The 14,180-nt window shown below is 42.0% G+C and overlaps 1 protein-coding gene across 1 annotated transcript in view; it reads right to left on the bottom strand.

Moving 5' to 3' along the window:
• Positions 1-14,180, bottom strand: part of scn1laa (sodium channel, voltage-gated, type I-like, alpha) — a 111,252-nt gene that overhangs the window by 32,100 nt on the left and 64,972 nt on the right. The gene's annotated exons all lie outside the window — the stretch shown is intronic.

Below are 14,180 nucleotides of genomic sequence, written 5' to 3'. Positions count from 1 at the left end.
AAATCTGGACTGCTTGAGTCAAGCGAGACCTCTCCTACAAACAAAATTGCATGCAAAGCTAAGTTAACATGCTAACAATATTCATTACATTGTGTAACTATGACCCAGCTAATCAGACAAACGTTACCAAAGTATTTTGCTACATCAATAAACGAAGACTAGACAGAATAAAAAAGAAAGATTTAATAAATAGCCTGATCTTACCTGTGATGAAGTGGGCGCTGCAAACCCACGCATTTTTGATAGTGCTTTCATCCCAGTCTACACGTTTGATGGCTTGTAGTCATAGACGTCGGCGATTTTTTTGGAATGGGTGAGATCCTGCTGGAATTCTGTACATTTTAACCCCATCACTGCTACGATTCTGACACCCGACAACACAACAACTAGGCATTTCTGAGTCTTTTTTGGGTCCAGGCTGCGCGCGCGTATGAATGACGTTTACTGCGAAGGGGTCTATAAACCAGTTTAGCTATCACAGATAGGTAAGAGCTTAGTTGCATTAAGGAACACTCTGTAGGTAAACCTGATAACACTTAATTTGGAAAGCATGCACGAAAAACATGGTTCATTTAAACCTCTGATATCCACAAATAATATGAATGCTTCAGTACATTTAGGACAGTTTTCACATGAACAAATAAACTGACTCAACAATTACATGTTTTCCTTTTTCACATGTAATATTCATAAAATTTTAGGCCTCTCTATAAATGCCATTAGGTTACTGGCAATCCACTTCTTCAGAGAGACATTCATGAGACTACAACTTTAATGTCTGTAAAATTTAATTTATATACAACTAACAAAAACGTCACTTTGGTGAAGTGAAAGATTTTCGTCATGCTAATGCTGAATTTAAAAAAGTTACATTTATTGTTACCAGTTATCTTTGGAGACAAAAATGTGAGAATTCAGCTATCTTCAGGTATGCATCTCTTTTTAAGCACATATAGTTCCTGGGGTGAGCAAAAGGCCACCCATCAGTGGCACTTGGAAAACATGTAGCAGCCAGCAGCGTTTTGCTTTTACCAAAGCCAATGATGTTCTAATGGGCATGAGGTTCTCCTTTGAATGATGTTAGCAAGCTGCTATCAAATCCTCAAATCCATTCTCAAAATGCACTTCCAGAAAATAAGAAACTACAACTACACAGTGTCCATCCCCTTTGAATTTTTCCACAGTTTGTAATGTTATAACCAAAAACTAACAACCTCTAACTTGCACTTAAAAGGGATTGCACAGTACCAGTTAAACGTTTAGACACACGTACTCATTCATCGCTGTTTCTGTAGTTTGACTATTTTCTACATTGTAGAACAATACTAAAGACATAAAAACTATGAAATAACATATGGAACATACATGGAATTATCTGGTGAACAAAAAAAAAGTGTTAAAAATAAAACAAAAAACGTTTAATATTTTAGATTCTTCAAAGTAGCCAGTGTTTACCTTGACGACACTTTACACACTATTGGCATTATCTTGACCAGCTTCATGAGGTAGTCACCTGGAATGCTTTTCAGTTAACAGGTGTGCCTCGTCAAAAGTTAATTAGTGGAATTTCTTGCCCTCTTAATGTGTTTGAGATCAAACAGTCAATAGTAAATAATAAAAACACAGTAAATAGCTCTATTCAACAACTGTAGTAATCCATGTTATGTCAAGAACCACTCAACTAAGTAAAGAGAAACAACAGTCCATCATTACTTTAAGACATCAAGTGTCTTTTAATTACTAAAAATAAAGAAAAACTACTGAATTAGAAGGTGTGTCCAAACTTTTGACAGGTACTGTATGTCATGAATCTACACAAAATATTCATGAGAGCAATATAGTTTGTATATTTCTTTGCAAATTAAAAAAAAAAAAAGTTGCAGTTAGACAAGTATTAACCCATGTTCCCGTGAAACCCCTAATTTAGTTATGGTGCAATCAGTTGCTATCAGAAATCATTGATGTCCATCTGTAAAATGTCACATGATCTCAATACAAATACACCTGGAAAGCTCCAAAGTTTATTGGAAAACATACTTAACAAAAAGCTTCAAGAAAACCAAGACCAAGTTAGGTCCATAAATATTTGGATAGAGAAAACATTTTTCTAATTTTGGTTCTGTACATTACCACAGTGAATTTTGAACAAAACAATTCAGATGCAGTTGAAGTTCAGACTTTCAGCTTTAATTCAGTGGGTTGAACAAAATGATTGCATAAAAATGTGAGGAACTGAAGCATTTTTAAACACAATCCCTTCATTTCAGGGGCTCAAAAGTAATTGGACAAATTAAATAATTGTAAATAAAATGGTCATTTCTAATACTTGGTTGAAAACCCTTTGTTGGCAATGACTGCCTGAAGTCTTGAACTCATGGACATCACCAGACGCTGTGGTTCCTCCTTTTTAATGCTCTGCCTGGCCTTTACTGCAGCGGTTTTCAGTTGCTGTTTGTTTGTGGGCCTTTCTGTCTGAAGTTTAGTCTTTAACAAGTGAAATGCATGCTCAATTGGGTTGAGATCAGGTGACTGACTTGGCCATTCAAGAATATTCCACTTCTTTGCTTTAATAAACTTCTGGGTTGCTTTGGCTTTATGTTTTGGGTCATTGTCCATCTGTATTATGAAACGCCAACCAATCAGTTTGGCTGCATTTGGCTGGATTTGAGCACACAGTACGTCTCTGAATACCTCAGAATTCATCCGGCTGCTTCTGTCCTGTGTCACATCATCAATAAACACTAGTGACCCAGTGCCACTGGCAGCCATGCATGCCCAAGCCATCACACTGCCTCTGCCGTGTTTTACAGATGATGTGGTATGCTTTGGATCATGAGCTGTACCATGCCTTCACCATACTTTTTTCTTTCCATCATTCTGGTAGAGGTTGATCTTGGTTTCATCTGTTCAAAGAATGTTCTTCCAGAACTGTGCTGGCTTTTTTAAATGTTTTTTAGCAAAGTCCAATCTAGACTTTTTTATTCTTGAGGCTTATGAGTGGCTTGCACTGTGCAGTGAACCCTCTGTATTTACTTTCATAGAGTCTTCTCTTTATGGTAGATTTGGATATTGATACGCCTACCTCCTGGAGAGTGTTGTTCACTTGGTTGGCTGTTGTGAAGGGGTTTCTCTTCACCATGGAAATTATTCTGCGATCATCCACCACTGTTGTCTTCTGTGGGCGTCCAGGTCTTTTTGCACTGATGAGTTCACCAGTTCTTTCTTTCTTTCTTTCTTTCTTTCTTTCTTTCTTTCTCAGGATGTACCAAACTGTAGATTTTGCCACTCCTAATATTGTAGCAATTTCTCAGATGGGTTTTTTTCTGTTTTCGCAGCTTAAGGATGGCTTGTTTCACCTGCATGGAGAGCTCCTTTGACTGCATGTTTTCTTTACAGCAAAATCTTCCAAATGCAAGCACCACACCTCAAATCAACTCCAGGCCTTTAATCTGCTTAATTGAGAATGACATAACGAAGGAATTGCCCACACCAGCCCATGTAATAGCCTTGGAGTCAATTGTCCAATTACTTTTGGTCCCTTTAAAAACAGGGTGGCACATGTTAAGGAGCTGAAACTCCTAAACCCTTCATCCAATTGTAATGTGGATACCCTCAAATGAAAGCTGAAAGTCTGGACTTTATGTTCATGTCCATTATATAACTGTAACTTGAATATGTTTCAGTAAACAGGTAAAAAAACTAAATTTGTGTCAGTGTCCAAATATATATGGACCTAACTGTATGACCACTATCCAGTGAAGCATGGTGGTGGTAGCATCATGCTGAAAGTTACTCTTGGCCTTTTGGTTGCTGCTCTGTCTTTAGGCATCCGTCGGACAGTTGTCCATGAAAAGTGCGCCGGGGATTTGACTCTTCATTCCTTGCTGGTTGAAGCACTTTCTTTGGTAACTGATAAGGCCGATCTTTGACTGGCAGATGCAGCTGCAGCACTGGCATATGAAGTCCAAGGTATTGGGTGGTGCCCTTGTGCAGGCCTTCCACTTGTTGCATCTGGCTTCAGTGGCTGCCATAATGCTGTCCTCTCCTCTTTGTAGGGCACACCTGATTTCCACCTTCCACGCTGTTCTGTCTTTTGCTGTGCTCTCCCAAGTTTCCACATTGATTTCTGTCTCTTTCATGTCCCTTTTACAGACGTCCTTGAAGTGCAGTTTGGGCCATCTGGTAGGTCTCTTCCCTCTCTCTAGCTCACTGTAAAGGAGGTCTTTTGGTATGCGGCCATCCTGCATCCTATGTACATGCCCTAACCACCACAGTTTGCATTGTCTCAGGAGATTGGGATCCATTGGTGCCAGAGTTGCAGTCCACTTGTCAGGCCAAAACCCTAAGTCTCAAGCATCCAGTGAGACAGGTGGACGGTGGCAGGACAGCACTTTATTGGCTGGGGGTTGCCCAGCTTAAGCAGGTGGTAGCTGACCAATGAGGTTGAAAAACCTCTCCCACTGTCAGGAGTGATCCCTGGCGTCCAGCTCTACACCAATCGAGTTTAGACTTATCACCGGTGACTGCCACTCCCCGCTGTTGGTTCCATGCCGAGGGTGCCATGCTGAAGTGGCCTCTCCAGGGCGCTTGCCTGGGCATGGTGTATGGAAGTCCTGGGTTGCCCAAGCAACAGGACTCCCTTCTCGGGCGTGCTGATAGACTCCAAAAGAATGGTGGAAACCAGTATGTTTGGTACCAACTTGACTGCAGAAGCTGCCAGAAGGGTGCTAGGATAGCTGCCCGACTGCCTTAGGAGCTTCACTCCAGATTTTCTTTCAGGGTTTACTCCCTTAGCCTTTGCCTAGGTGAGTGGAGACTGCAAGGCAGCAGGTGGTGTTACTTTGGAGTTCCTTCTCCTAGCCTTTGCCTAAAAAAGCACAACCTGCAAGGTAGCAGGTGGCTAGATTGGCGAGTGCCAATTACCTTCTGGTTCTCCCCTTTTAGTTATGCTGTCATAGTTAGTTTTGCCGGAGTCCCTGCTTGTACTCGGTGCAATATGTATACTGCTCCTACTTATTCAGGTGACATTGGGCATACCTAACAACCTTTGTTTTCTCTCTCATTCCCCCCCCCCCAAATCAGTCCATCTGAGTTACATGTCGATCCTGGGATCGAGATGCTGACCTCTTCTACTCCTCAGACCTGCCTGATCCATCCTGGTGCCCTGTGTCTGGTTGGAGTCTCATCGCATCGCTCCTGTGGAGGATGGCCCTATGTGGACAGTTGAAAGTCACACTTGGAGGACGCTCTGGACACTTACAGTAATGCTTTTGTGGCTGAGGACTACAGTTGACTTGCTAACTTTAGGACTGCAGTTGTCATGAACAGTTTTGCACTCAAGTTTCCATCAATGAAGAGTTATAACATCAACGAAACTGACTTCATGTTAAAACTGTTAATGTTATAGTCATGTTGTCTGTTGTTGCCCAAATGAGGATGGGTTCCCTTTTGAGTCTGGTTCCTCTCAAGGTTTCTTCCTCATGTCGTCTGAGGGAGTTTTTCCTTGCCACCGTCACCACACCCTCTCGGTGTGTTGCTACCTTGTCGTGGTGGGGGGGCTTGTGTGCCTCCATGACCCTGAGGGCTATACTGGTGGGGGCTAGACCCCTGGCAGGTGCAACCAAGCCGGGCAGGGCTCAGGGTAGAGGACAGACAAAGAGCAGCACCTGGTCCTCCACGTTGGGGGTTGGGTGTGGGGTTAACAACTCCACCCTGGAAAAAACAAATTGTTACAGAATCGCAAACAAGAAACTCAAAAGTCACTAAAGTTCTGGGAGAAGATGGACCCGTGGCTGGAGAACGAATGATGCCTAGTAGTGAAAGCCTTATGGAAGCTACTAGGCAGACAACCATCATCTCTACCAGGACCACAACTAACATGGGAACATGGAACGTTAGAACCATGTTTGAAACTGGCAAAACAGCTCAAGTGGCGGCAGAGATGAGACGCTACAACCTAGATCTCCTGGGAATCTGCGAGTCTAGGTGGACAGGCTCTGGCCAGCACAAACTAGCCACAGGGGAGCTGCTGCTGTTCTCAGGTCACGAGGAAGCAAACGCACCCCACAGCCAGGGAGTGGCCCTGATGTTAACGAAGATGGTCCAAAGAGCTCTCATTGGATGGGAGGCACATGGCCCACGTATCATTACGGCCTACTTCCACACAACCAACAGGAAAATCAACTTGGATGTCATCCAATGTTATGCCCCGACCAATGAGAGCGATGAGAACATCAAAGAGGATTTCTATAACAGGCTACAGACCATAATCCAGGCGTGGCCAAGAAGAAACATCATTGTCGCCTTGGGTGACTTCAACGCCAAGATCGGCAAAAACAACCAAGGGTTCGAAGGAATAATGGGAAAAGAAGGCTTGGGGGAAATGAATGAGAATGGGGAGAGATTTGCCAACTTGTGTGCCACTACAAACCTTGTTACTGGGGGGAGCTTCTTCCAACACAAGCGGATATACAAGGCTACCTGGGTGTCACCAGACCTCAGGACCGAAAATCAGATTGACCATGTCTGCATTGGAAAAAGGTTCAGAAGATCACTGGAAGATGTACGGGTCAGAAGGGGAGCGGACGTTGCATCGGACCACCATCTACTGAGCGCCCGCATAAAACTCAAGCTGAAGCGAAACTGGACAGGACAATCCAGTCAGCGCCAGAGGTACAACACCACCGCCCTGAAGGAAACAGACAGGCTAGAACAATTTAAAACTACACTTTCAAAAAAGGCCCAGATCCTACAACAACAGACTGAGGAAAAGACTATGGATGAAAAGTGGCAGAGCATTAAAGAAGTAGTAACATCAACATGCCAAGAAGTGCTGGGTTACAAGAAGCAGGGGCATAAAGAATGGATCTCAGCGGAGACGTTAAAAAACATACAGGAGAGGAAAAGGAAGAAAGCAGATATGAACAACAGCCGCATGCGTGCTAGGAAAGTTAAGGCCAAAGAAGAATATACAAAAGCAAACAGAATAGTTAAGAAGGGTTTAAGAGCAGACAAGAGAAGATATATGGAAACCCTGGCATCCGAGGCAGAAGACGCAGCCCAAAAGGGCAACATGAGGGAGCTGTATGCTAACATCAAAAAGCTCTCAGGTAAATTTAACCAACCAGAGAGGCCAGTGAAGGACAGAGATGGGAAAAGTATTCCAGGGTTAGAACAACAAAAGCGGAGATGGGTAGAGCATTTTGAGGATCTCTTGAATAGGCCTTCTCCACCAAACCCAATAAATATCCAGCCAGCCAGCTGTGATCTCCCTATTGCTTGTGACGTTCCATCAAAGGAAGAAATGTATAAGGCCATCAAGCAACTGAGAAGCGGGAAGTCCGCTGGACCTGATGGTATTCCTGCAGAAGTTTTGAAGGCAGACGAAGTGACCATTGTGGACATGCTCCATCCCCTTTTCAAAAACATATGGGAGGAGGAGGATATTCCATTAGAATGGAAGGAGGGCCATCTGATCAAGCTCCCAAAGAAGGGGGACCTTAGCTCATGTTCCAACTACAGAGGGATAACATTGCTCTCAACCCCAGCTAAAATCTTCAACAGAGTCCTCCTAAACAGGATGAAAGACATGGTCAACCCACATCTCCGAGAACAACAAGCAGGATTCAGGAAGAACAGATCCTGCACAGACCAAATAACAACATTAAGGATTATCCTGGAGCAATCCTTGGAGTGGAACTCACCTCTGTATGTAAATTTTATTGATTACGAGAAGGCATTTGACAGTGTAGATAGACAGACTATCTGGAGACTACTGAGGCACTATGGGGTGCCAGAAAAGATAACCAACATTATCAGGAATTCGTATGAGGGAATGTCCTGCAGAGTGGTTCATGGCCAACATCTCACAGAAGCTTTTCATGTAAGGACAGGAGTTAGACAAGGATGCCTACTATCACCCTTTCTTTTCCTGTTGGTGATAGACTGGGTAATGAAGACATCAACTGCCCAAAAGAGGAATGGCATCCAATGGACACCTTGGTTGCAACTGGAGGACCTTGACTTTGCTGACGACCTGGTACTTCTTTCTCACACCCATCAACAAATGCAGGAGAAAACCACAACCATAGCAACTTACTCAGCAAGTCTTGGCCTCATTATACACAAAGGGAAGAGCAAGATCCTTAAAGTAAACAATAACAACACAACCCCAATCAGGATAGAGGGAGAAGCAATAGAGGAAGTACAGTTTTTCACCTATCTTGGAAGCGTAGTGGACAAAATGGGTGGGACCGATGCTGATGTAAAGGTACGGATTGGAAAGGCAAGGGCAGCTTTCCACCAGCTGAGGAATGTCTGGGGATCGTCGGAACTGCCACACAATATCAAAATCAGGATGTTTAACTCCATGGTAAAGCCTATACTGTACTTCTGTATGGCGCAGAGACCTGGAGGACAACGGCCAACACCATGAATAAAATACAGGCCTTCATCAATACCTGCCTCAGACGGATCCTAAGAGTATACTGGCCAAATACCATCAATAACCTGGAGTTGTGGCGCCAAACAGGACAACAGCCTGTAGAAAAAGAGATCCTCCAAAGAAGATGGAAGTGGGTTGGCCATACCCTTCGAAAACCTGCATCAAATACCGCAAGGCAGGCCCTCTTCTGGAACCCACAAGGGAGAAGGAAGAGGGGCAGGCCAAGAAACAGCTGGCGTCGTGACCTAGATGCAGAGGTGAAGAGGTCTGGCTATACATGGGGACAACTGGAAAAGATCGCCCAGGATCACGATGACTGGAGAGCACTTGTTCGTGGCCTATGCCCAAAATTGGGCGGTAGGCGTAAGTAAGTAAGTACCGTCGCCACAGGCTTGCTCACTGGGGATAGATTAGGGATAAAATTAGCTCATGTTTTAAGTCGTTCAAATTCTGTAAAGCTGCTTTGCGACAATGTTTATTGTTAAAAGCACTATACAAATAAACTTGAGTCGACTTGACTTGAGTGCCAAGACATGTCCACACGCCAGTGAGCCCTGCACACTGTGCCTCTGGGGCTCCAACCTGCTCTGAGATCCCTCACAGTTCAGCCTGGGGCCACAAAGTACCCAGTTTGCTGTGGTATGCCACAAGGAGGCACTGAGAGGGTCTTGGTTTGGGGACCGTAAAGCCACCAGGAGGGGACTTAGTCTTTTCACTCTGGAGGGCTAGGTGGCGGCTGCAGCTGGAAGTAAGTGAATGACGCATGCCACGCAAGCCAACTACAGATGCTACAGACATGCACAAACCCTGTGCATACACACCACACCACTGCTCTGTCTAATGCCCTCATTACATCACCACTTACATTTTGTATGCAGCCTCTTCTAGGAAGAGTTACAGCTGAGCTATATTCTTTCCATTTTTTAACAACTGATTTAATGGTGTTCTGTGGTATTTTTTTTTTAATAACCAAAGCCTGACTGACACTTTTCAAGAACTCCCAAACTTGTTTTGATGGGACACTTGAGTGTCCCAAACTTGTTTTCATGGCTTCTTGATGTTCACAATGTTGTTGTTTTTTAGGATGCAAATTCTGATGCCTTTTAGGAACAGACGTATTTATACTGAGATCACATGGCACTTTAAATGCACACAGGTGAACACCATTCAACTAATTATGTGACTTCTGATGTCAAGTGTTTACACTGCAACTAATTCAGGCATTTCGCAGCAACAAGGTGAATACTTATTCAATCACATTTTACATTTTTTTGTTTGTAAATTATTTTCCAAACCATTTAGGTTTTTTACCCACTGCAAAATTATGGGCTCCACATTAGAAAATATGGAAGCATTTGTGAAAGGTGAATACATACGCAAGTCACGTTAATCTCTGCCTACTGAATAAACAGAAAGAACACTTATTTACCTGCTCAAAATATTGCCAAATTCTGCTTTCATCATTCCAATATGGAGAATGTGAAAATGTCATCAAACATGTTTTGACACTCATTTAATGATTTTAACTGATGAATTTTGACATTGTGAAGTAAAACGCATTCCTTCAGGTTGATGTAATCAGTAAGGGTATTCTGTGACATTTGAATAAACAGCAGGGAAAAGTCAAACCAGTGGAACAGACATTCATCAGTGAAATAAGCAATGATGCTCATTCAAGATGTGATAGTCCCACAGAAACAACACATATACAAAAAAAAAGAATAATGGAGATAACATATTCTTCCTGCATACATCAAGAAAAATGAGTGGACTGAAAAGAAACAGAATTTTGTGATTTTCCAGTCACAAAAAATACATGGGAGTATGTATCCCTTTCATGAGTGATAAATGCAATCTATATGGTACATGTTGTAAGTTCAGTAAATGAGTCTTACAAGTCTCATGTCTGAAATCTTGAGAGCATCTCTGAAAGCGCTGTAATAACAAACCAGGTTAAGAGGAATAAGTATGAGAAAAATATATCAGCATTCCATGCCTGCAGGAAGAGAAACTTATTTAGTATTACATATGTGGTGACTTCAGAAACCCCTTAACATGTAATTTTGACATTTTCTATGAAATACAGGGTGTTTAAAAAATTATATTATTTGAGATGTAAATATCCCAGAAAATACATAGCCTAGGCAAATGAAACTGAACAGGCTTAATGTTGAGCAATAAGATTTATTCCTCAAAACTTGAATAAGAAATTCAAAGCTATGTGGATTCCATGCATGATTTCACAAATTTTCAATATACGCACCTAACCCAGCCTTCCTCTTTGAACTTTTTGTACCATGTCCAAATCTGCATTGCAGTTAGTGCATTTTTAGATAATTCTTTCATAAACGCACACTGCAGTCTTGTTCGACTGTGTTCAAGTGTACTCTAACACACAAAACACCTTTTCTTTTCCAGTGAATAGCATTTCTATACCTAAAAAGATAAAACCAAAAAATACTGAACATAAAATTTTGACCTGTTTCCACACATGCTGTTAAAATTTGAGGTCATTTGAACAAGAATTGGCAAAGTTATTAGATTGTGAAATGATATCAAATTTTTTGAACACCATGTATAATTTTGAGTACTACAGGCTTTCTGAACTGAACTATCCCATTTCCCTTTTGCATGTATGTCAACTAAATATAAAGGTTCCATTCACAAGCATCATAAACACATGACTGCAAACCAATTTGATTCAAATTATGTCCATTTTGCTATGACACACAGCTTTCCGACAACTTCATCAAAGTCTGGCATTCACTGTATGAGGAAATCACACTTAGCTAGCTTCTTTTTTTCTTTTTTTTTATTTTCAGGCAGAGAGACTGTTTTTGCCACTAAATTTTTGTTAACTGGCTGCTTACCCAACATGATCTTTTCAGGAAGAGAAAAAAGTTATCTTGAAGTTTTCTTAAAGTTCCGGTGTCAAAATATATCATAGGCAGAAAACCCCCCTTTTAAGTTCAAAATTCAGTTTTCTCCTTTTTAACATGTTTTTCAGAATTCAGTCGCAGCATTATTCTACACATATACCAAAGAACATTAACTTATTGGCCATTTCACCACATTTTTAAATGTTATGCTTGATTTTGCGATCTTAAAACACTTCAATGGGTGGCACAGTGGTGTTGTGGTTAGCGCTGTCGCCTCACAGTAAGAAGGTCTGGGCTCAAGCCCCATGGCCGGCGAGGGCCTTTCTGTGCGGGGTTTGCATGTTCTCCGCATGGGTTTCCTCCGGGTGCTCCAGTTTCCCCCACAGTCCAAAGATATACACGTTGGGTTAACTGGTGACTCTAAATTGACCGTAGGTGTGAATGGTTGTCTGTGTCTATGTGTCAGCCCTGTGATGACCCGGCGATTTGTCCAGGGTGTACCCCGCCTTTTGCCCGCAGTCAGCTGGGATAGGCTCCAGCTTGCCTGCGACCCTGTAGAACAGGATAAAGTGGCTAGAGATAATGAGATGAGATGAAACACTTCAATTATAAACATCTACACAAGAGAAAATTTTCTGCTTTATAAAGGGTTGCAAAAAACCACCAACCACAAGTCTCTTTTCCTCTTTAAATAGTACACAGCAAATCAGTCTGTTTTCAAGAGATTCCAAACAAGAAGCACCAAGCTTGCATGGACTCACCCTTATTATTATTATATTATTATTATTAATAATAATAATGGCGGCACGGTGGTGTAGTGGTTAGCACTGTCGCCTCACAGCAAGAAGGTCCTGGGTTCGAGCCCAGCTGACGACGAGGGCCTTTCTGTGTGGAGTTTGCATGTTCTCCCCATGTCTGCATGGGTTTCCTCTGGGTACACCAGTTTCCCCCACAGTCGAAAGACATGCAGGTTAGGCTACAACCCCGATTCCAAAAAAGTTGGGACAAAGTACATATTGTAAATAAAAACGGAATGCAATAATTTATAAATCTCAAAAACTGATATTGTATTCACAATAGAACATAGACAACATATCAAATGTCGAAAGTGAGACATTTTGAAATTTCATGCCAAATACTGGCTCATTTGAAATTTCATGACAGCAACACATCTCAAAAAAGTTGGGACAGGGGCAATAAGAGGCTGGAAAAGTTAAAGGTACAAAAATGGAACAGCTGGAGGACCAAATTGCAACTCACTAGGTCAATTGGCAATAGGTCATTAACATGACTGGGTATAAAAAGAGCATCTTGGAGTGGCAGCGGCTCTCAGAAGTAAAGATGGGAAGAGGATCACCAATCCCCCTAATTCTGCGCCAACAAATAGTGGAGCAATATCAGAAAGGAGTTCGACAGTGTAAAATTGCAGAGTTTGAACATATCATCATCTACAGTGCATAATATCATCAAAAGATTCAGAGAATCTGGAAGAATCTCTGTGCGTAAGGGTCAAGGCCCGAAAACCATACTGGGTGCCCATGATCTTCGGGCCCTTAGACGGCACTGCATCACATACAGGCATGCTTCTGTATTGGAAATCACAAAATGGGCTCAGGAATATTTCCAGAGAACATTATCTGTGAACACAATTCACCGTGCCATCCGCCATTGCCAGCTAAAACTCTATAGTTCAAAGAAGAAGCCGTATCTAAACATGATCCAGAAGCGCAGACGTCTTCTCTGGGCCAAGGCTCATTTAAAATGGACTGTGGCAAAGTGGAAAACTGTTCTGTGGTCAGATGAATCAAAATTTGAAGTTCTTTATGGAAATCAGGGACGCCGTGTCATTCAGACGAAAGAGGAGAAGGACGACCCAGGTTGTTATCAGCGCTCAGTTCAGAAGCCTGCATCTCTGATGGTATGGGGTTGCATTAGTGCGTGTGGCATGGGCAGCTTACACATCTGGAAAGACACCATCAATGCTGAAAGGTATATCCAGGTTCTAGAGCAACATATGCTCCCATCCAGACGACGTCTCTTTCAGGGAAGACCTTGCATCTTCCAACATGACAATACCAAACCACATACTGCATCAATTACAGCATCATGGCTGTGTAGAAGAAGGGTCCGGGTACTGAACTGGCCAGCCTGCAGTCCAGATCTTTCACCCATAGAAAACATTTGGCGCATCATAAAATGGAAGATACGACAAAAAAGACCTAAGACAGTTGAGCAACTAGAATCCTACATTAGACAAGAATGGGTTAACATTCCTATCCCTAAACTTGAGCAACTTGTCTCCTCAGTCCCCAGATGTTTACAGACTGTTGTAAAGAGAAAAGGGGATGTCTCACAGTGGTAAACATGGCCTTGTCCCAACTTTTTTGAGATATGTTGCTGTCATGAAATTTAAAATCACCTATTTTTTCTCTTTAAATGATACATTTTCTCAGTTTAAACATTTGATATGTCATCTATGTTCTATTCTGAATAAAATAAGGAATTTTGAAACTTCCACATCATTGCATTCTTTTTTTATTTACAATTTTTTGGAGTCGGGGTTGTAATCTGGAGACAGATTTCCTGATCCTAAAATGTCAACCAACTATAGCCTTCTTCTCAGCGTAAGACAGTGTAATCTTATGTGGATTTGAATATTCAGCCTTATACAAAACCAAACTATATACAGTGGTGCTTGAAAGTTTGTGAACCCTTTAGAATTTTCTATATTTCTGCATAAATGTGACCTAAAACATCATCAGATTTTCACACAAGTCCTAAAAGTAGATAAAGAGAACCCAGTTAAACAAATGAGACAAAAATATTATACTTGGTCATTTATTTATTGAGGAAAATGA

The sequence above is a fragment of the Neoarius graeffei genome, chromosome 9 (assembly GCF_027579695.1).
Source record: "Neoarius graeffei isolate fNeoGra1 chromosome 9, fNeoGra1.pri, whole genome shotgun sequence".
In the NCBI taxonomy this organism is placed as follows: domain Eukaryota; kingdom Metazoa; phylum Chordata; class Actinopteri; order Siluriformes; family Ariidae; genus Neoarius; species Neoarius graeffei.
Note: the sequence above shows the minus strand (reverse complement) of the source record. Positions and strands in the feature narration are given on the sequence as shown.